The following is a 21,749-nucleotide window of genomic DNA, read 5'->3' as shown; positions in this document are numbered from 1 at the left end:
CTTATATAGTTATTGTACTAATATTGTATTTCATGTGTAGTTATCTGGTTAGGTAGTCTATGTTATATTGGTAGTGTATGACTTGTATTGTATTATTCTTTTTGAACGTTCATTCATTTCCTTAAAAGGCGTTAGACCCTTAGACCGGTATTGTGTGTTCATTATATTGCAGTGGGTAATAGGAGCGTCTCTATCGCTCAAACAGCTTTAGTGTAAACCCGCTTACACAGTGTTGCATTCTCATCTTATCACTACACAAGGATTTACAGTATAAGTACATTGTTTATGGTATAGTTATAAAGGTTTAACATTGTGAGCGTCTGCGCCGCTGGTGATCTCCTCGTGGTCCCGAGCGTCCGCTACGCTAATAGCGAACCATTACGTTAGTCGGCAGCCAATAGCGTGCCTGCCTGTGGTCTCTTGGCCGTGAGCGAACGTGACGCTTGAGCGTCTCGACTACAGCTAAGCGATTGCTACGCAACGTGCGTACCCTTACGGTATTCCATACGTCAATAGCGTACAGTGTTCTTAGACCTCTTAAAGGGTTTTAAGTAAGATAAATATTCTGCTTTAACACAATTATGGATGGACGAGCGACTGCCGACACAGAGGTAGCTACAGCCGTGGACTACCGTACTGTGTCTGCTGCTAATATAGACTGGATGATAATGAGATAAAATTAAAATATATATATATATATATATATCTATCTATCACACTAGTACTGCAGCCGGACAGGTATATATTATGTAATGACGGACCTGCTGGACACTGTCTGTCAGCACTGCAGACTCCTAAAGTAAGATACTAGTATCAAGAAGATAGAAAAAAAAAAATAAACCACGGGTAGGTGGTATACAATTATGGATGGACGAGCGACTGCCGACACAGAGGTAGCTACAGCCGTGGACTACCGTACTGTGTCTGCTGCTAATATAGACTGGATGATAATGAGATAAAATTAAAATATATATATATATATATCACACTAGTACTGCAGCCGGACAGGTATATATTATGTAATGACGGACCTGCTGGACACTGTCTGCAGAATGCGTTTATAAAAACACCACACGACGAGTGTTTAACTTTTTCAGGCAGACAATCACAATATACTGGTGGTCAGCAGACAATCACAATACTGGTGGTCAGTGGTCACTGGTCAGTCACACTGGCAGTGGCACTCTGGCAGCAAAAGTGTGCACTGTACTTAAAAATATGTACTCCTGCTATAACTGCTCCCCAGTCTCCCCCACAATTAAGCTGTGTGAGCAGTGAGCACTCAGCAGTCAGATAATGATATACAGTATATGATGCAGCACACTGGGCTGAGCACAGATATGGTATGTGTGACTGTGTCACACTGTGTATCGTTTTTTTTCAGGCAGAGAACGGATTCATTAAACTGGTGGCACTGGTCACTGCCACTGGTCACACTATCAGCAGCAAGTAGTACTCCTCCTATATTATGCTCCCCAAAATTTGTGTCTCTCTCTCTCTAGTACTATTAGTCACTCTAAACGGAGAGGACGCCAGCCACGTCCTCTCCCTATCAATCTCAATGCACGTGTGAAAAATGGCGGCGACGCGCGGCTCCTTATATAGAATCCGAGTCTCGTGATAGAATCCGAGCCTCGCGAGAATCCGACAGCGGGATGATGACGTTCGGGCGCGCTCGGGTTAACCGAGCAAGGCGGGAGGATCCGAGCCTGCTCGGCCCCGTGTAAAAAAAGCTGAAGTTCGGCGGGTTCGGATTCAGAGAAACCGAACCCGCTCATCTCTATTTTTAACATCAGAACACTGTAGCAATGTGACAGAACATTAGGTTGGGGTTTTGCGGTCTGTCCTCCATCACAACACAGTTCCGCCCTCTTTGGTTGTGGTTGTAACATTGTATATTATTTTTATAGCGCAGTATAATTCACAAAGACCAGCCTCTTAGAACAGATGATGCTTCGGTGCAGGACTTCTTTCTGGTATTTGCAGTGTCAACAGATAACAGCGTTTAGTCTTTCGTGGAGGGGGAGGATTTTTGCTGTGGTTCAGGGCAGGTTATTTCTGGCCATGAATAGATTGTAAACCAATTAAGTTTGACAGTATTACATTGCATCATTCCCTGTCCATTCCCTTGTCACCTGATTGGCACTAGGTTTCTGTTGTTTGCCTTAAGCAGGCCTCAGGTATTATATGTCCCATCAAGGGCGGATTGGGATGGAAAACCAGCTCGGAAAATTTAGGGAGGCAGCCCTAATGGGGGCGAGGTCTGTTGAGAGGGTGGAATCTGTCGAGAGAGGTAGGATCCCTTCTCATAAGGTCGCCTCACACTGCTCCGCTCATGCCCTTGACTTCTCACGGTACGCCAATCCATTTTTCCCACTTCATCAACCCCCCCCTCCTACACACACAGAAGTCAAATGATGCAGTACTGATCCTGATTAAGCCTGTGGAGACAGGCAAAACTTTAGTGCGAGATATCGATTGGCACCTTACTCGTGAAAGCCATACATGCTAGGAGTGTACCTTAATCTGCTCTCCTCCTACTACATGCCACATAGGAGGTTAGCACACAGCACTGCACCATTTTATCTTCCAAAACTGATGGGTGAGTAACTGAGCTAGTAGGTGGTACCCTATACCCAACTACCGTGGATATTTTCTGTACTTTATGTTACCATACTGGTGGTCAGTGCATAGCACAAACTATCAGTGCCGTAACTAGGCATTATAGCGTGTGTGCAAGAAACGGCATTGGCGTCCCCACTCCCCTATGCAAGACAGGGGCAGTGCGCACCGCAGGCGCGCAAAAATATATATAGGGGCGTGGCTTCATGGGGAAGGGGCGTGGCCACAAAATAATACCAATTCATACTACGCTGCACAGTAGTCTCCATTATTCAAATTACGCTGCACAGTAGCGCCACTACACCAGGTAGAGCCCCTTTTACGCATTACGGCAGCCAGTCCCCCTTTTTACACATTACGGCAGCCAGCGTCCCCCTTTTTACACATTACGGCAGAGTGTCCCCCTTTTTACACATTACGGCAGACAGCATGCCTTTTTACACATTACGGCAGACAGTCCCCCTTTTTACACATTACAGCGCCCCCTTTTTACACTTTAAGGCAGCCAGCGCCCTCCTTTTTACACATTGTGGCAGACAGAATAGAGAGAGAGAGAGAGAGAGATACTTATCATCTCTCCCCGCTGGCAGTCAGGCTCCTCCTGCTGGCAGACCCCAGTCAGCCGCACGTGAGGAGGAGGAGGGAGGGGGACTGGTGCCGCAGCAGCGCTTTGTAATTGGTAGTGGCGTCGCTGCAGCAGTCCCCTCTCCTTCCGCATTAGCTGTCCGCCGCTGGGATGAGGGAAGCGCATCCCAGCATTCACAGCAGCGCCAGGCAGCCAATGCAGAAGGAAAGGGGACTGCTGCAGCGGCGCTACTACCAATTACATAGCGCTGCTGTGGCTCCAGTCCCCCTCCCTCCTCCCCTGCCTCCGACGCTGCTGCTCTCCTCCAGCGCGGCGCACGGCACAGAACAGGCGGCTTGCAATGAGTCAATTTGACTCATTACAAGCCGCTGGCCGTGCACCCTCGGGGCAACTGTGCTGTGTGCCAGGCACACCTGGCACACAGGTAGTTACGGCTTTGCAAACTATTATACCTAAGGGAACCTCTATTGCAGCAGGGACAGAGAGGGACACTTGCAAATATGTAGTTGACACCCCATCTGCCTCAAATACCCCCTCTTTTGCAAAGTGTTAATATAGGGGAAAAAAATACATGGCGCAGTGAGGTAGCTTGTGTGTCTGGTGGGCCCCCCAAGTGGCTGGGCCCCATAACAAGCACACCCTTTGCACCCGATCCAAGTGAAGCAGCTGCAGCCAGCGGCTGTAAAGTAAAATTATAGCAATATTAAGTCACACACACACTCACATGCGTCTCTCACACACACACACAAACGCTTACATGCAAGTCACTTAACACACGCACACACAAGCTCACATGCTGGTTACTCTCACACATTTCCCTCCACTCCCACTTACCATACAAACACTAAGCAGAGTTACCAGGCGACCCTGGATCTGCAGCAACTACCAGCTTCTCCTCTCACTGCTCATTCTGAGCCCCGCCCCCTGTGAGTCCCGTGTAGCCACGCCCCCTGCCGAGACCCTGACTCCCTGTACACCACCGGAGCAACGCTACAGACTCTGCCGCTCCCAGCTAGCGGCATCTAGAAGTGTGCGGCTGCTGGCCGGCCAAGGGAGCTAATAACGGGCCGGCCTAGGTAAAGGTTTACAGAGGAGCTGCTGCAGCTGCACATGCCATTTTTCTTTGGGTTTGTTGAGCTTCTGCGCACGCGCAGGAGATTTTGGTTAGCGCTGCCCCACTGCCCGGATAGCGGCAGCCGGCCCTACATGGGGGGCGTGACTGCAGCCACTAAAGGGACGACCAGACCAGCTAACCAGAATCTGGTCCGGCGTCCAATCCGCCCCTGTGTCCCATGCATTCAAATATATACAATACTGTGCTGTCTCTTCCACAACTATCTCTTTCAACACCTTGTAAACTCCAAGGAGCAGTGCCCTCTGTCCTTGTGTCTGCACTACCCTAGTTAATAGTAATAAATAATAATAAGAATAACAACAACAACAACAACAACGGAAAAATAGGATTTTAATTACCTACCGGTAAATCCTTTTCTTGAAGTCCGTAGAGGATACTGGGGTCCATATTAGTACCATGGGTATAGACGGATCCACTAGGAGCCATGGGCACTTTAAAAATTTGATAGTGTGGGCTGGCTCCTCCCTCTATACCCCTCCTACCAGACTCAGTCTAGGAAACTGTGCCCGAGGAGACGGACATACTTTCAGAGAAAGATATAAAAGGATAGTGGTGAGATTCCGAATCAGCACACACAAACTAGAGGAAAGCCAAGCTAACCAAACTTTAAATCTGGAACAGCAACTGCTGAACCAACAATACTTAACCAAGCAACAGTGCAGAAAGAAACGAAGCATTGGGCGGGCGCCCAGTATCCTCTACGGACTACGAGAAAAGGATTTACCGGTAGGTAATTAAAATCCTATTTTCTTTTACGTCCTAGAGGATACTGGGGTCCATATTAGTACCATGGGGATGTACCAAAGCTCCCAAACTAGATGAGGAGAGTGCGGAGGTTCCTGCAGAACTGATTGACCAAACTGAAGGTTCTCAGAGGCCAAAGTATCGAACTTGTAGAACTTAGCAAATGTGTTCAAACCTGACAAAGTAGCTGCTCGGCAGAGCTGTTAACCCGAGACAGCCGGGCAGCCGCCCAGGAAGAAACCACCGACCTAGTAGAGTGGGCCTGTAAAGATTCTGAACATGGCAAACCTGCCATGGAATAAGCATGCTGGATAGTAAGCCTGATCCAGCGTGCAATTGTCTGCTTTGAAGCAGGACACCCAATTTTATTGGGATCATAGAGAACAACCAGCGAGTCAGATTTTCTGTGACGAGCTGTCCGCTTCACATAGATCTTCAAAACCTTCACAACATCCAAGGACTCTGAAGTAGCAGAGGTGTCGGTAACCACTGGAACTACAATAGGTTGCTTGATATTAAATGCAGACACCACCTTTGGAAGAAATTGCTGACGAGTTCTGAGTTCAGCCCTATCTTCATGAAAAATCAAATAGGGGCTCTTGTGAGACAATGCCTCACAGAAGCCAATGCCAACAGCGTGACGGCCTTCCACGTAAGAAACTTGATGTCTACGTCCTGTAAAGGCTCAAACCTGTCACACCGCCGCCCCCTGTCCGCCTTACTTACCTCTCCGGGCGTGCTGGTCCTCTCTGCGGCCGTCCTCGCTGGCGGCTCCCGGCGCTCGGTCCGGCGTCTGGGCGGGTGACGTCATCAGGCACTTCCCACCAACCAGACGGTGTTGGGAAGTATAAATTCAGGCGCTAGGCCCTACATCAGTGCCTGAGTATCATCAGTTCCCCAGAGTGGTGATCGCCAGTCCTCCGTGCCTCCAAGCACCTCCGTGCCTCCAGCACCTCCGTGCCTCCAACACCTCCGTGCCTCCAACACCTCCGTGCCTCCAAGCACCTCCGTGCCTCCAAGCACATCCGTGCCTCCAAGCACATCCGTGCCTCCAAGCACCTCCGTGCCTCCAAGCACCCCCGTGCCTCGAGCACCTCCGTGCCTCCAAGCACCTCCGTACCTCCAGCACCTCAGTGCCGCCAAGCACTTCTGTATCTCCTAGTACAGTCAGTGCCTTCCGCGTCCTGTACCTCTAATTTACCGTGCGTCCAGCAAACACAGGCTTCCGCACCGTGCATTCCAGTCACGGTTACTACTCTCAATCTTCCTGTTCTCCAGCCACGTTCATTATCATCTGTCTGCAGAGGATTCATCAGCCCTTTCAAGTTCTTGTTTTTCAGGAGATCTTCAATATCCAACACGTGCCTCCTGCCTGCTGTCCGAATCCTGTATGAGGAAAACCTAAATTCGACCATCTCTGTTGCGGCCCAGTTGCGGTTCCTCTTCCCGATCTTCGGAAGATACCCCGAGTCCACAACAATCCCAAACCAGGTCAGTGATAGTATACTCAGGCTTCATGGACCCGGGGGATCGGAACACGGAATCAAGTGCTATCCAGAATCTGGCTTCCCGAGTACAAAGTCAGGAAGCGGCACAAGGTCAGGTGATGCAGTACCTCCAGTAGTTGTCCGGGCGTCTGGATCAGATTCAAGCGTCCCTAGCCTCGGTAATTCCAGCACCAGTTCCCGTAGCCGCACCAGTTGCCGCTTCCAACAATGTTCAGCCACTGGCAGGTGCAACTCCGCGCCTTCAACTGCCTACTCCGTCTTGTTATAATGGGAATCCTAAAAATTGTCGTGGTTTTTTAAACCAATGCGAGGTACATTTCGAGCTACTTGCACATAACTTTCCTACAGACCGGTCCAAGGTGGCATATATTATTTCTCTGCTGGAAGGATCTGCCTTGGATTGGGTGTCTCCATTATGGGAACGTTCGGATTCACTGGTTTCCAATTACCCCGAATTCATCACGTCTTTTCGAAGAATTTTTGACGAGCCCGGCAGGATGACCTCGGCCTCTTCTGACTTGCTCCGCATCCGTCAAGGCTCCCGATCCGTGGGTCAGTATGTGGTTCATTTTCAAACCATTGCCTCTGAACTTCGCTGGAATAATGAGGCTCTGAGAGCTGCTTTCTGGAACGGTCTCTCTGATCGCCTGAAGGATGAGTTGGTCACTCGGGAGCTTCCGGATTCATTAGAGGAATTGATCTCTCTCTGCGTCAAGGTAGATCTCCGGATGCAGGAACGTGGAGGTGAACGTAGTCGATCGGATCGTTCTAGGTTCTGGCTTCCCCCTGCAAGGCAAGCGGTGGTCCCAAGTCCGGACGAACCCATGCAGATTAACCGATCCCGATTGTCTCCGGAAGAGCGACAGCGTCGTCATGAGGGTAAACTCTGTACTGCGGAGCTGTAGGTCACTTCATCAAGTCCTGCAAATCCCGTCCGGGAAACGGGCAGGCCTAGCTTTTTCCGGAGGAGTCAAGTTGGGGGTTACGACCAAATCTTCTCCGACTTCGGACTGTTTGCTCCCTGTATCGTTAACCACCAAGTCTACTTCCAAGTCTTTTGAAGCCCTGTTGGACTCCGGGGCTGCGGGGAATTTCGTTTCTTCTCTCTGTGTCCAAAGCCTGAATTTGGAAGTATGGCCCATCAAGCGGCCTACTTCTTTGACAGCTATCAATGGTACTAGGATATCCAAGGGTATCATAACAGGGCGCACGGTCCCAGTTAAACTACAGGTCGGAGCTTTACATTAAGAATATTTGGAGTTCCTGGTGATTCCGGAAATGCATCACGAGCTGGTTCTCGGAATGCCTTGGCTCAAAATTCACAATCCCCATATCGATTGGAAGACCGCACAGATTCGGTCTTGGAGTTCTTTTTGTCACGCTAACTGTCTCACCCCTGTCTGTCCGCTTCGTGTTTCTACTAAGGCGGAGGAAGAACTTATCCCGGAGGCGTATCAAGAGTTCAAGGATGTGTTCTCGGAACAGGCGGCTGACCAGTTACCACTAGTGATGAGCGGATTCGGTTTTACTCGGTTCTCAAAACCGAATCTTATTGGCTATCCAAAACACGTGACATCAGTGAGCCAATAAGATTCGGTTTTGAGAACCGAGTAAAACCGAATCCGCTCATCACTAGTTACCACCCCATAGGCCTTGGGACTGCTCCATTGACCTCATCCCAGGGAAAATGCCGCCCCGGGGTCGCATTTATCCTCTGTCCCTTCCAGAGACACAAGCTATGTCAGACTATATCAAGTCCAATCTTCACAAGGGATTCATTCGCCCCTCTATCTCCCCGGCTGGAGCGGGCTTCTTCTTCGTGAAAAAGAAGGATGGGGGGGTTAAGACCATGTATCGACTACCGCGGCCTAAACGATATTACCATCAAAAATAAATACCCCTTGCCCCTAATCACAGAGCTATTTGATAAGAGTTCGTGGTGCCCACGTTTTTTCCAAGCTCGATTTGAGGGGGGCCTATAACCTTATACGCATCAGAGAGGGAGATGAATGGAAGACCGCCTTCAATCCCCGGGATGGGCATTATGAGTATCTGGTGATGCCGTTCGGTCTTAGCAATGCTCCTCCTGTCTTCCAGGGATTCGTCAATCAAATCTTCCGAGACATGTTATACCTAAGTGTCGTGGTATATTTGGATGACATACTGATTTTTCCAAAGATCTTGCGGAACACAGGACACAGGTCAAAGAGGTACTCCGCCGTTTACGTGAGAATCATCTCTATGCCAAGATCTCCAAGTGTACCTTCGAAGTAACATCAATACCGTTCCTCGGTTATATCATCTCGGGGACGGAGCTTCGTATGGACCCGGAGAAACTTTCCGCCATTCGGGACTGGGCACAGCCACTCTCCTTGAAAGCAATACAAAGATTCCTGGGTTTTGCGAACTATTATAGAAAATTCATTAGAAGTTTCTCCACCATTGTTGCGCCCATTACCGCCTTGACGAGAAAGGGTTCCAACCCGGGTTTGTGGCCTCCCGAAACCATAGAGGCTTTTTCCCACTTGAAATCAGCTTTTATGTCCGCTCCAGTACTCCAACAACCAAATTTCGAGGAACCTTTCTTCCTAGAAGTTGACGCATCCTCGGTCGGAGTTGGGGCCGTTCTCTCTCAGTACTCCTCAGATAAGAGATTACATCCGTGTGGCTTCCACTCTCGTAAATTCTCTCCGGCCGAACGAAATTACACTATTGGAGACCAGGAACTCTTGGCAATTAAATCTGCCTTGGAAGAGTGGAGATACCTCTTAGAAGGGGCCAAACATGTGATTACCATTTACACTGATCACAAAAATTTGTTGTATATCAAAACCGCACAGTGCTTGAATCCTCACCAAGCTAGATGGGCACTCTTCTTCACTCGATTTTCTTTTGTTATCAAGTACCGAGCCGGGACTTTCAATACTAAAGCGGATGCACTGTCCCGTTCACAAACTCCCACAGATGAAGAGGATTCTTTTGAGCGGAGTTTAATTCTGAATCCAATTTCTGTCTCTGCTGCCTCATCTACTCCAGGTCCTCCCCCTGGAAGAATGTCCGTACCAGCTAAATTCCGGCCGAGAATACTACAGTGGGCCCATATCTCCAAGTTTTCCGGTCATCCCGGCGCCCAGAAGATGTACAAGTTTCTGCAAAGATCTTACTGGTGGGACTCCACGAGGAAGGATGTACAGGATTACGTTAATTCTTGTCCACAGTGTACACAGCATAAATCTCCTCGCCTGCCTCCTGCTGGGTTGCTTCGTCCTCTGTCCATTCCTATGAAACCCTGGACTCACATTTCCATGGACTTCGTCACCGACTTGCCCTGTTCCAAAGGTTACAACACTGGGTGATTGTCGACCGTTTTTCGAAGATGGCGCACTTCGTTCCATTGACTGGTCTGCCGACAGCTCCTAAATTAGCTCTAATATTCGTCCGAGAACATTTTCAGTTGCATGGGTTGCCTCAAGAAATAGTCTCTGATCGAGGGGTACAGTTCACCGCAAGGTTTTGGAAAGCTCTCTGCTCGGCCTTACAAATTAAACTTAAGTTTTCGTCCGCTTATCACCCCCAAACTAATGGGCAAACGGAACGAGTCAATCAAGATTTGGAGACTTTCCTCCGCCTGTATCTCTCCCCTTCACAGGACAACTGGGTAGAGTTATTGCCTTGGGCAGAGTTTGCACATAACCATTCATTTCATTCCTCCACTGGCAAATCTCCGTTCTTCATCAACTATGGTTTCCACCCACGAGTTCCGGAATTACCAATTCTTCCAACAGAAGAGGTTCCAGCTGTGACTTCCACTCTACTACACTTCAGACAAATTTGGAGTGAGGTTCATGCTAGTCTTAAAAAGGTTTCTGTCCGATACAAGTTCTTCGCGGACAAGAAACGGCGAGGCGCTCCTCAATACAAGGTTGGTGACAGGGTATGGCTCTCCACACGTAACCTCCGGCTAAAGGTACCCACCATGAAGTTCGCCCCAAGATTCATCGGTCCATACCCTGTGCTACAAATCCTGAATCCTGTGGTCTGCAAGTTGGGATTACCTTCTCATCTACGCATACCGAATGCCTTTCATGTTTCTCTCCTTCGTCTTCTCATCCTTAATCGTTTTCATTCTAAGCCCTCAAGCCCCACTTCGGTAGAAACTGAAACTGGGACAGACTTTGAGATCAAAACTATTCTGGACTCTCGTCATCTTCATAAGAACCTGCAATATCTGGTAGAATGGAAAGGTTATGGTCCTGAGGAGAGAAGTTGGATAGGAGCTTCTGAGGTCTCAGCTCCTCGACTAATCCGGATCTTCCATGCCAAGCACCCTACGAAACCTGGGAAGTGTCCAGGGGCCACCCCTAGAGGAGGGGGTACTGTCACGCCGCCGCCCTGTCTGCCTTACTTACCTCTCCGGGCGCGCTGGTCCTCTCTGCGGCCGTCCTCGCTGGCGGCTCCCGGCGCTCGGTCCGGCGTCTGGGCGGGTAACGTCATCAGGCACTTCCCACCAACCAGACGGTGGTGGGAAGTATAAATTCAGGCGCCAGGCCCTGCATCAGTGCCTGAGTATCATCAGTTCCCCAGAGTGGTGATCACCAGTCCTCCGTGCCTCCAGCACCTCCGTGCCTCCAAGCACCTCCGTGCCTCCAAGCACCTCCGTGCCTCCAAGCACCCCGTGCCTCAAGCACCTCCGTGCCTCCAGCATCTCCGTGCCTCCAAGCACCTCCGTGCCTCCAAGCACCTCCGTGCCTCCAAGCACCTCCGTGCCTCCAAGCACCTCCGTGCCTCCAGCACCTCAGTGCCGCCAAGCACTTCTGTATCTCCTAGCACAGTCAGTGCCTTCCGCGTCCTGTACCTCTAATTTACCGTGCGTCCAGCAAACACAGGCTTCCGCACTGTGCATTCCAGTCACGGTTACTACTCTCAATCTTCCTGTTCTCCAGCCACGTTCATTATCATCTGTCTGCAGAGGATTCATCAGCCCTTTCAAGTTCTTGTTTTTCAGGAGATCTTCAATATTCAACACGTGCCTCCTGCCTGCTGTCCGAATCCTGTATGAGGAAAACCTACATTCGGCCATCTCTGTTACGGCCCAGTTGCGGTTCCTCTTCCCGATCTTCGGAAGATACCCCGAGTCCACAACAATCCCAAACCAGGTCAGTGATAAAACCATTCCGATTGCAGGAACTGCAACACCACGATGAAATCACAAGGTGCCGTAGGAGGCACAAAGGACGGTTGGATGTGCAGAACCCCCTTCAAAAATGTCTAAACCTCAGGGAGAGAAGCCAATTGTTTCTAGAAGAAAATGGATAAGGCAGAAATCTGGAGTTTTATGGAGTCCAAACGTAGGCCCACATCCACACCTGACTGCAGAAAAAGGAGAAAACGTCCCAGTTGAAATTCCACCGCAGGAAATTTCCTGTTCTCACACTAAGAGACATATTTTTTCCAAATACGGTGGTAATGTTTAGATGTTACCTTGTTTCTGGCTTGGATCAGGGTTGGAATAACCCTATCCAGGATCCCTCTCCAGACTAGAATTTGGCGCTCAACCTCCATGCTGTCAAACGTAGCCGTGGTATGTCTTGGTAGACGAATGGCCTCTGTTGGAGAAGGTCCTCGTGAAGAGGTAGAGGCCACGGGTCCTCTAGGAGCATCTCCAGTAGATCGGCATACCAGGCTCTTCTTGGCCAGTCCGGAGCAATGAGAATTGCTTGAACCTTTTCCCTTTTTATCTTTTGAGAATCTTTGGGATCAATGGGAGTGGTGGAAACACGTACACCATCTGGTAGACCCATGGAGTCACCAGAGCGTCCACCGCCACTGCTTGTGGGTCCCTCGTCCTGGAACAATTCCCGCTTGAGCTTCTTATTGAGACGAGAGGCCATCATGTCGATTTGTGGAATTCCCCACTGACGTGTCACGCACTCGACCACCTCCGGGTGAAGGCTCCACTCTCCTGGGTGGAGGTCGGTCTGCTGAGGAAGTCTGCTTCCCAGTTGTCTACTCCCGGAATGAAGATCGCGGACAATGCCACAGCGTGTCTTTCTGCCTAGAGGAGAATCCTTGTTACCTCTGCCATTGCTGCTCTGCTCTTCGTTCCGCCTTGTCGGTTTATGTAAGTTACTGCTGTCACATTGTCTGACTGAACTTGAATGGCTTGATCTTGAAGAAGATGCGATGCCTGTAGAAGGGCGTTATATAAGGCCCTTAGTTCCAGAATGTTGATCAGAAGAATGGCTTCCTGACTTGACCATTTTCCTTGGAACTGTTCCCCTTGGGTGACTGCACTCCAACCTCTGAGGCTTGTGTCCGTGGTTAGCAGAATCCAATTTTGAATCCCGAACCTTCGATCCCCGGTCAGGTGAGAAGACTGAAGCCACCACAGAAGAGAAATCCTGACTTTTGGGGACAGACGGACTCGCTGGTGTATGTGTAGATGCGATCCGGACCACTTGTCCAATAGATCCAGTTGGAAGGGCCTTGCATGGAACCTTTCATACTGTAGCGCCTCGTAGGCGGCTACCAACTTCCCCAGAAGGCGAATGCACAGCTGCACCAATATCCGGGTTGGTTTCAGAACATCCCGCACCATTGACTGGATCACCAATGCCTTTTCCAATGGTAGGAATACCTTCTGTGCCTCCATATCCAGTATCATCCCCAGGAATGGAAGCCTCAGTGTCGGTTCCAGATGAGATTTTGGTAGGTTCAGAATCCACCCGTGATCCTGGTTGAGAGGGCAATGTTGTCTAACAACCTCTCCATGGATGGTGCGTTTATCAGCAGATCGTCAAGGTACGGAATTATGTTCACTCCCTGTTTGCAGAGGAGAAACATCATCTCTGCCATTACCTTGGTGAACACCCTCGGTGCCGTAGAGAGGCCAAATGGCAGGGCCTGGAACTGGTAGTGACAGTCCTGTAAGGCAAATCTTAGATAAGCCTGATGAGGCGGTCAAATCGGAATATGAAGGTACGCATCCTTGATATCCAGAGACACCAAGAATTCCCCCTCCTCCAGACCTGAGATCACCGCTCTCAGAGACTCCATCTTGAACCTGAACACCCGTAAGTACTGGTTCAATGACTTGAGATTTAAAATGAGCCTTACCGAACAGTCTGGTTCCGGTACCACAAACAGGTTGGAATAATAACCCTGGTTTTGCAATTGAAGCGGTACTGGAACAATGACCTGAGTCTGTACCAGTTTTTGAATTGCTTCCTGTAAAGTTATACTTGCTTCTTGAGAAGCTGGTAATCCTGATTTGAAGAATCTGTGAGGTGGGAGTTCCTGAAACTCCAGTCTGTAGCCATGGGCTATAAGATATTTGACCCAGGGATCCTGGCATGACGTTTCCCATATGTGACTGAAGAATCTTAAACGGGCTCTTACCTGCCTGTCTTCCAGGCAGTGCGGTCCACCGTCATGCTGAAGGCTTAGAGGAAGCCGAACCGGGGTTCTGTTCCTGTGAACCTGCAGTTGCTGGTTTTCTGGGATTACCTCTATTGTCTTTGAAGGCCGTAGAAGATCCTTTAGTTTTGTTTTTAAACTTCGCTGTCCGAAAGGACTGCAGAGTTGGAGCAGTGTAAGATTTTCTAGCCGGGGGAGCTATGGAAGGAAAATATGTAGACTTACCCGCTGTAGCCTTGGATATCCATGTATCCAGTTAATCTCCAAAAATGGCTTCACCTGTGAAAGGTAGGCTTTCCACGCCTTTCCTGGAATCTGCGTCCGCAGTCCACTGACGTAGCCACAAGCCCCTGCGTTCTGACACTGCCATGGCAGTGGTGTGTGCATTGAGTAAACCAATTTCCTTTATGGCCTCCACCATAAAGTTAGCAGAATCCTGTATATGCTGTAGGAGTAAAATTATCTCCCCCCTGGATAAGGAATCTAACCCGTAAATTAGATTACCTGACAATTTTGCAATGGCCCTAGAGATCCATGTACAAGCTATAGTGGGTCTCTGGGCCACCCCCGCAGCTGTGTACAGTGATTTGAGAGTGGTCTCAATCTTGCGGTCTGCAGCATCCTTCAAGGAAGCTGCCCCAGGAACAGGTAAAACTATCTTATGTGACAGCCTAGAAACCAATGCATCAACTACCGGTGGGTTTTCCCATTTTTTCCTATCATCCTGAAGAAACGGGAAGGATGTGAGTAACCGTTTTGGGACCTGAAACTTCTTGTCAGGATTTACCCAAGTTGCTTCAAATAGGGAATTTAATTCCTTAGATGCAGGGAAAGTAGCTGAGGATTTCTTTTTCACATTAAAATAAGGTTCCTCCTCGTCCTCTGACACCTTATCAGGAATGTGCAGGACATCTCTAATAGCTTCTATCAGGGCCTGTATACCCTGTGGCAAAGCTGCATCCCCCCCTCCCGAGTCCACTTCAACCTCCTCTGGGTCTGATACATCATCATCGGTATCAGCCATGATTTGGGCCAGAGTACGCTTCTGTGGACAAAATGTCATGGGTATGAGACGCTGGAATGACCACTGAATCTCTATTCATGAGGACATCAACAGATTGCCTTAAGTATCGCGTCTCTTTCTCATTTTGGGATACTTTATTCAAAATATTTGAAATCATCCCTTTTAATGAATCTAACCATACTGGTTCAGATCCACCAGCCTGAGAATGTGTACTATCCTGAGTACACCGCAGTGATCCCTTAGATTGAGAAAAACACTCAGCTGTGCCTGATACACACTCCTTTGACATAGTAAATGTGAACACACACACACAGGCAATAGGTTAAAAGCACAGTTAACCCACACAGAGCCCTTCTACGGAGACACAGAGTATAATGGAGCCAGCCACACAGCGCCCCTGTTGTTAAAGGACAAGTTTAGATGGGTCGCAAACTAAGTATCCTTAATAGGGCTTAGTACACCAAATATTGCTCCCCCCCTGCTATGACACCCTGGTACCGTTGACGTGTTTTGGAGTCCTTGTGGAGGAGCTGCGCTTCCCTGCCAATCTGCCTGTGTGTAGTTGCAGAGGGAAAATGGTGCTGGTGAGCTGCTGGATCCGCTCATAGTGAAGCCCCGCCCCCTTAATGGCGCGCAGTCTTCCCAGGTTTTTTTTATACTGGCTGAGGTAAATATTCTGTACTACAGTGGGTTGAAACCCCTGTAGTGTACTGCCAGTGTGGGTATCATTAGTGGCCTCACCCTTCACAGCGGTCACATACTGTCTCTGAAGCCTGGAGCGCAGCCTGCATGTCAGCGCTGCGCTCCTACCCTTGTGCCGCCATTACAGCCGGCGACCCGCTAACCGGGACGAGTGTGGTATGGAAGGTAGATAGTAACTAGGTCGACCACTATTGGTCGACCTAGTTTTTTATGTTTTTTTGGTGTCGTTTTCTTCGTAGAGTGACCGGGAACCCGAATTAGTGCACCGTGTCCCCTCGCATGCCTCACTTCACTCGCCATGCTTTGGGCAAGATTACCGTTCCAATCGTAGTCCACGTGGATCGTTGAGTATGAAAAGGTTCAAAAAAAGAAAAAATCGTGAAAAACTCATGTCGACCTAGAGACCCTGTCGACCTAGTTACTGTCGACCTAGAGACCGGGTCCCAACCGGGACACCGGCCACCTGCTCACCACTCTTCTGACTTCTTGCCCTGTTAGGGGAGGCGGCGTGCTGCGGGTCTGTACGCTCGCCGTTGTGGGGCTTACGACTAGGACCATCAGGAGCTCAGTGTCCTGTCAGCAGGGAACGGGACCATTAACCCTAGGGAGGTTGGCCCCCCCCCCCCCCCCCAAATCCCACGAAGCAGGCAGTCTGGTGCCAACCAGACCTGCCTGAAAATAAATAAAAAATAGAAAATAAATGCAGAAAACTCTTCAGGAGCTTCCCAAACATGACCGGCTCCTCCGGGCACATTTTCTAAACTGAGTCTGGTACAAGGGGCATAGAGGAAGGAGCCAGCCCACACTATCAAATTCTGAAAGTGCCCAAGGCTTCTAGTGGATCCGTCTATACCCATGGTACTAATATGGACCCCAGTATCCTCTAGGACGTAAGAGAAACAATCCTTGTTAATGGGTCATATAATTTTAAACATAATAAACTGTTAGAAAATGCCCCTAATGCCTCAGTCAATTTGGTTTTCCAAGCAGAAGTATAGCCTGCACTCTTCATAGTAAGGGATGCTACCCTATGGGCTGTTTCACACTATCCGGTTTTCACAAAACTTTGTCCGGGTTTTTGCCATCGGTCAGTGCCTTACACACACAACGGTTTTGTGCCGTGTTTAGGGCTCTGCGCATGCACCGCAGCACAAAAAAACAGTTGTGTGTAAATGCTCCCATTCACACACTTAACTCACTGCCTGTAAGGACGGAACGGCAGCCGGACCTTTCAGTGGATATTTCCGGCTGCAACCCAGCAGCCGTACCAGGGCCGTGTGACTTGACACACTGCACTGCATGTGTCTCAGCAGCACGGCCGCCGCAAAAAGCCGTTCTGTATTTTGCCGGCCGGCGCTGGCTGAAGCGTGTGTAATAGCTCTACAGGCAGCTGCCTTTAGAGAGTTAGGGCTGTTTCATACTACCTGGTTTTCACCGGATGGCAAAAAGTTTGTCTGGCTTTCTGCCATCCAGCAGGGTCTTTCACACACAACGGCTTTGAGCCGTGTTTAATGTTGTGCGCATGCACAGCAGCTAAAAAAACTGGTGTGTTTGAAAGCTCCCATTCACACACGGGTCTCTGCCTACAAAGACGGCATGGCCCCAGCCCGGCAGCCAGACCTTTCAGTGGATATTTCCGGCTGCAACCCGTGCTGTTTGAAAGCCTCCATATACAGCAATACCGTACCCTCCAACATTTCACACATAAAAATCAGTACAAATTAGAAAAGGGGGTGTGGGCACGCCCCTTTTCCTATACTTTCAATGGAAGTTTGGAGAGCCAAAAATTGGTACAGACTATAAAAAAAAAAGGTACTGTACCTGCTAAAAAGGTACAGTTGGAAGGTATGCAATACTCGATCAAAAAACATGCACGGGAAAAAAACGGGACTGCTTTTTGCCGTCTGGTCAAAACCGCTGCATGTGAAATAGCTCTCAGGGCGTAGAGACAGGTGCTTGCTACACTGCTGTTTGCTTTCTCAGAAACGATCACGTATGCATTAACCACGGAGTAACCTTAGCAACAGCTAATTCCACAGCATCAGATTTATCAAACCTTCTAAAGCTGACAAATGGCAACCAATCAAATTCTAGCTAGAATGTATCTAGATTCTAATACAGTCTAGGAAATGATAGCTAGAATGTGATTGGTTGCTATGGGTAACACCTCCACATGGCCGCTTTAGACTGGATAACGCTCCTCCTATGATATGCGCTGTAATACTGGTGTATGACACTGTGCAGTGAGCGGTGACACGCTACCACTCACAGCCACGGCTACTCCCACACTCCCCGCCAGCGTGAGCACGGTGAGACTGAGAGGGACGCCTCCCGGGCCGCGGCTTCTTTCCCCGCCTCCCCATGGTAGAGGAATCTCACTGGGGGTCATGGCGTCACATGTGGGCGGGGCTAACCATCAGCCTGACGTCACTACCTGCGGCTGTAACCCCGGATGCAGATCTTCCAGTGCTGTTGTGGGTTTCCGGACGCAGAGTGTCAGCGTTGGGCCGCTCACACGGAATATGCAGTGAGGAAACCCCGGCGGGTGAGTGACAGTGTAATATGAAGCCTATGGGACGTGTGCTTATTTGCGTCAGGGGGAAACACATTCGGTGGCGTGACGTCACTTGTATGGAGAGTACCCGGGGGCAGCCCAGTTCCTGTCACCCTGCGATAGCTCTGTGTGTTGTGTCCCTCTTGGGTATGGGGTTACATAAGCAGCTGCTCAGGGAGCCTCAGATCTGACGCTGCCCTGCATCAGTGTGCAATGCTCCCCCCCCCCTCATTCGCTGCCTTGTCTCCAGCAAGGATGTCCTGTCTCTGGTGTGAGCTTCCATTGAGGAGTGCTGTTACATGTGTTGCTCTAAATCTAGTTTAGACCACCTGTAAAATAAAATGCGAATAGTCCCACAGCAGCTGCAGAGCCACAGATTCCATGATTCCCTTTACTTGGTAAGACCATGTACTTTCCATCTGCTCTATACTGTGCATTCATGTTCCCATATTGCAGATTGCTATACTGACTGCTCGTAGGTTTCCACATACAGATGCGTCATCTTTAGCGTTGTCATACGGTATGTGACAGATGCGATATAAGCATCACATAACAATAAATGTATCTGTTGTCCTTTATTCTTTTTCAGTGTCTTATTAATGTGCCATATAGTGCTATATGTCCCTATTCAAAGTAGATTGCCAGGCTGTATAGTGCCTAAGACCATTACATGGATAACTGGTCCTTTCTAGGTGTACTGCCCTTCACTGATTCATAAGTGTTTAGGTTCTACCTTCAATATAATCCTATTTCTCTTACGTCCTAGAGGATGCTGGGGACTCCGTAAGGACCATGGGGAATAGACGGGCTCCACTGGAGACATGGGCACTAAAAAGAACTTTAGGTATGGGTGTGCACTGGCTCCTCCATCTATGCCCTCCTCCAGACCTCAGTTTAATACTGTGCCCAGAGGAGACTGGGTGCACTACAGGGAGCTCTCCTGAGCTTCCTTTAAAAAAGTGTTTTGTCAGGTTTTTTATTTTCAGGGAGACCTGCTGGCAACAGGCTCCCTGCATCGTGGGACTTAGGAGAGAGAAGCAGACCTACTTCTGTGAGTTTCAAGGCTCTGCTTCTTAGGCTACTGGACACCATTAGCTCCAGAGGGAGTCAGAACGCAGGTCTCCCCTAGCGGTTCGTCCCGGAGCCGTGCCGCCGTCCTCCTCGCAGAGCCGGAAGATTGAAGCCGGATGAGTATAGGAAGGCAGAAGACTTCGAAGGCGGCAGAAGACATCAGAGCTTGCTCCCAACACACACACACACACACACACACACACTGCACACTGTGGGCGCAGGGGGGGGGGGGGGCGCTCTGGGCAGCAATGTATACCTATAGAACTGGCTGTAAAGACACATTTATGTATTTTTAGAGTATTCCCCGCCAGTTTGTTGAGAGAGAGCGGGACCGAAGCCCGCCACTGAGGGGGCGGGGCTTCTCCCTCAGCACTCACCAGCGCCATTTTCTACACAAGCACACGCTGAGAAGCTGGCTCCCCGGACTCTCCCCTGCTGATCTCCGGTGACAGAGGGTTTTAAAGAGGGGGGGGGGGCATTAATTTGGCGCAGTGTATAGCGCTATATCTGGGTAAATTTTGTTTCCCAGGGTTATTGGCGCTGGGTGTGTGCTGGCATACTCTCTCTCTGTCTCTCCAAAGGGCCTGGTGGGGAAACTGTCTCCAGATAGAGTTTTCCCTGAGTGTGTGGTGTGTCAGTACGTGCGTGTCGGCATGTCTGAAGCGGAAGGCTCTCCTAGGGATGAGGTGTAGCGCATGAGTGTGGTATCTCCGTCGGCAACGCCGACACAGGACTGGATGGATATGTGGAATATTTTAAATGCAAATGTGAATTTATTGCACAAACGTTTAGACAAAGCAGAGTCCAGGGACAGTTCAAAGGGTCATACCCTGCCTTTCCCTATGTCACAGGGGCATTCTGGGTCTCAAAAAAGCCCACTTTCCCCAGTAGTTGACACAGATACCTACACGGATTCTGAATCCAGTGTCGATTATGATGATGCGAGGTTGCAGCCAAAATTGGCAAAGAGTATTCATTATATGATTATTGCTATAAAGGATGTGCTGCATATTATAGATGACCCCGCGGTGCCTAATCCAAAAATCCACATGTTTAAAGAAAAGAAGCCTGAGGTTACTTTTCCACGCTCTTCTGAATTAAATGAGTTATTTGAGAGTGCTTGGGAAACTCCAGACAAGAAACTGCAGATTCCCAAGAGGATTCTTATGGCGTATCCTTTCCCGATCAAGGACAGGATACGCTGGGAATCCTCCCCAAGGGTGGACAAGGCGTTGACACGCCTTTCAAAAAAGGTGGCGCTACCCACTCAGGATACCGCTGCCCTCAGGGATCCTGCTGACCACAAGCAGGAAACTACCTTGAAGTCAATTTACACACATACCGGTACCTTACTCAGACCGGCAATAGCGTCTTCCTGGGTTTGTAGCGCGGTACTAGCGTGGACCGATACCTTATCGACTGATATGGTTACCATGGATAAGGAAACTATTTTATTGACCCTGGGCCATATTAAGGATGCGGTCCTTTATATGAGAGAGGCTCAAAGGGATATAGGCATACTGGGGTCCAGAGCAAACGCCATGGCAATTTCTGCCAGGCGAGCGCTGTGGACCCGACAGTGGTCGGGTGATGCCGACTCAAAACGTCATATAGAGGTTTTGCCTTACAAGGGTGAGGAATTGTTTGGGGAAGGTCTCGCGGACCTAGTTTCCACAGCTACTGCAGGTAAATCATCTTTTTTACCTTTTTGTTTCCTCACAGCCTAAGAAAGCGCCACATTATCAGATGCAGTCCTTTCGGCCGCATAAATCCAAGAGAGCTCAGGGATCTTCCTTTCCTGCCAGAGGTAAGGGCAAGGGGAAAAAGCTGCCAATTACAGCCAGTTCCCAGGAACAAAAGTCCTCCCCGGCCTCTACTAAATCCACTGCATGACGCTGGGGCTCCGCGGTTGGAGTCCGCTCCTGTGGGGGCACGTCTTCGTCTTTTCAGCCAGGTCTGGGTTCATTCTCAGGTGGACCCCTGGGCAATAGACATTGTGTCCCAGGGGTACAAGCTGGAATTCGAAGAGGTGCCCCCTCGCCGGTTTTTCAAATCGGACCTGCCGACTTCTTCCCCGGAGAGGGAAGTGGTTTTGGCTGCTATTCAAAAATTGTACCTTCAACAAGTGGTGGTCAAAGTTCCCTGGCAACAACAGGGGATGGGCTATTACTCTACCCTGTTTGTGGTCCCGAAACTGGACGGTTCGGTCAGACCCATTCTGAATTTAAAATCCTTAAACCTATACTTAAAGAGGTTCAAGATGGAATCGCTCAGGGTGGTCATTGTAAGTCTGGAAGAGGGAGATTATATGGTGTCTCTAGACATAAAGGATGCATACCTTCATGTCCCCATTTATCAACCTCACCAGGCGTTTCTGAGATTTGTGG

General features: G+C 49.5%; 1 protein-coding gene across 2 annotated transcripts in view; it reads left to right on the top strand.

The window, feature by feature from the left end:
• Positions 1–18,136: 18,136 nt before the first annotated feature.
• Positions 18,137–21,749, top strand: part of PHRF1 (PHD and ring finger domains 1) — a 302,294-nt gene continuing 298,681 nt past the window's right edge. For both annotated transcript variants that reach the window (XM_063944791.1, XM_063944792.1), the window contains exon 1: positions 18,137–18,282. The gene's annotated coding sequence lies outside the window, so the exon portion shown is untranslated. The remainder of the gene's footprint in view (positions 18,283–21,749) is intronic.

Source organism: Pseudophryne corroboree, chromosome 11 (genome assembly GCF_028390025.1).
Source record: "Pseudophryne corroboree isolate aPseCor3 chromosome 11, aPseCor3.hap2, whole genome shotgun sequence".
Taxonomy (NCBI): Eukaryota; Metazoa; Chordata; class Amphibia; order Anura; family Myobatrachidae; genus Pseudophryne; species Pseudophryne corroboree.
Note: the sequence above shows the minus strand (reverse complement) of the source record. Positions and strands in the feature narration are given on the sequence as shown.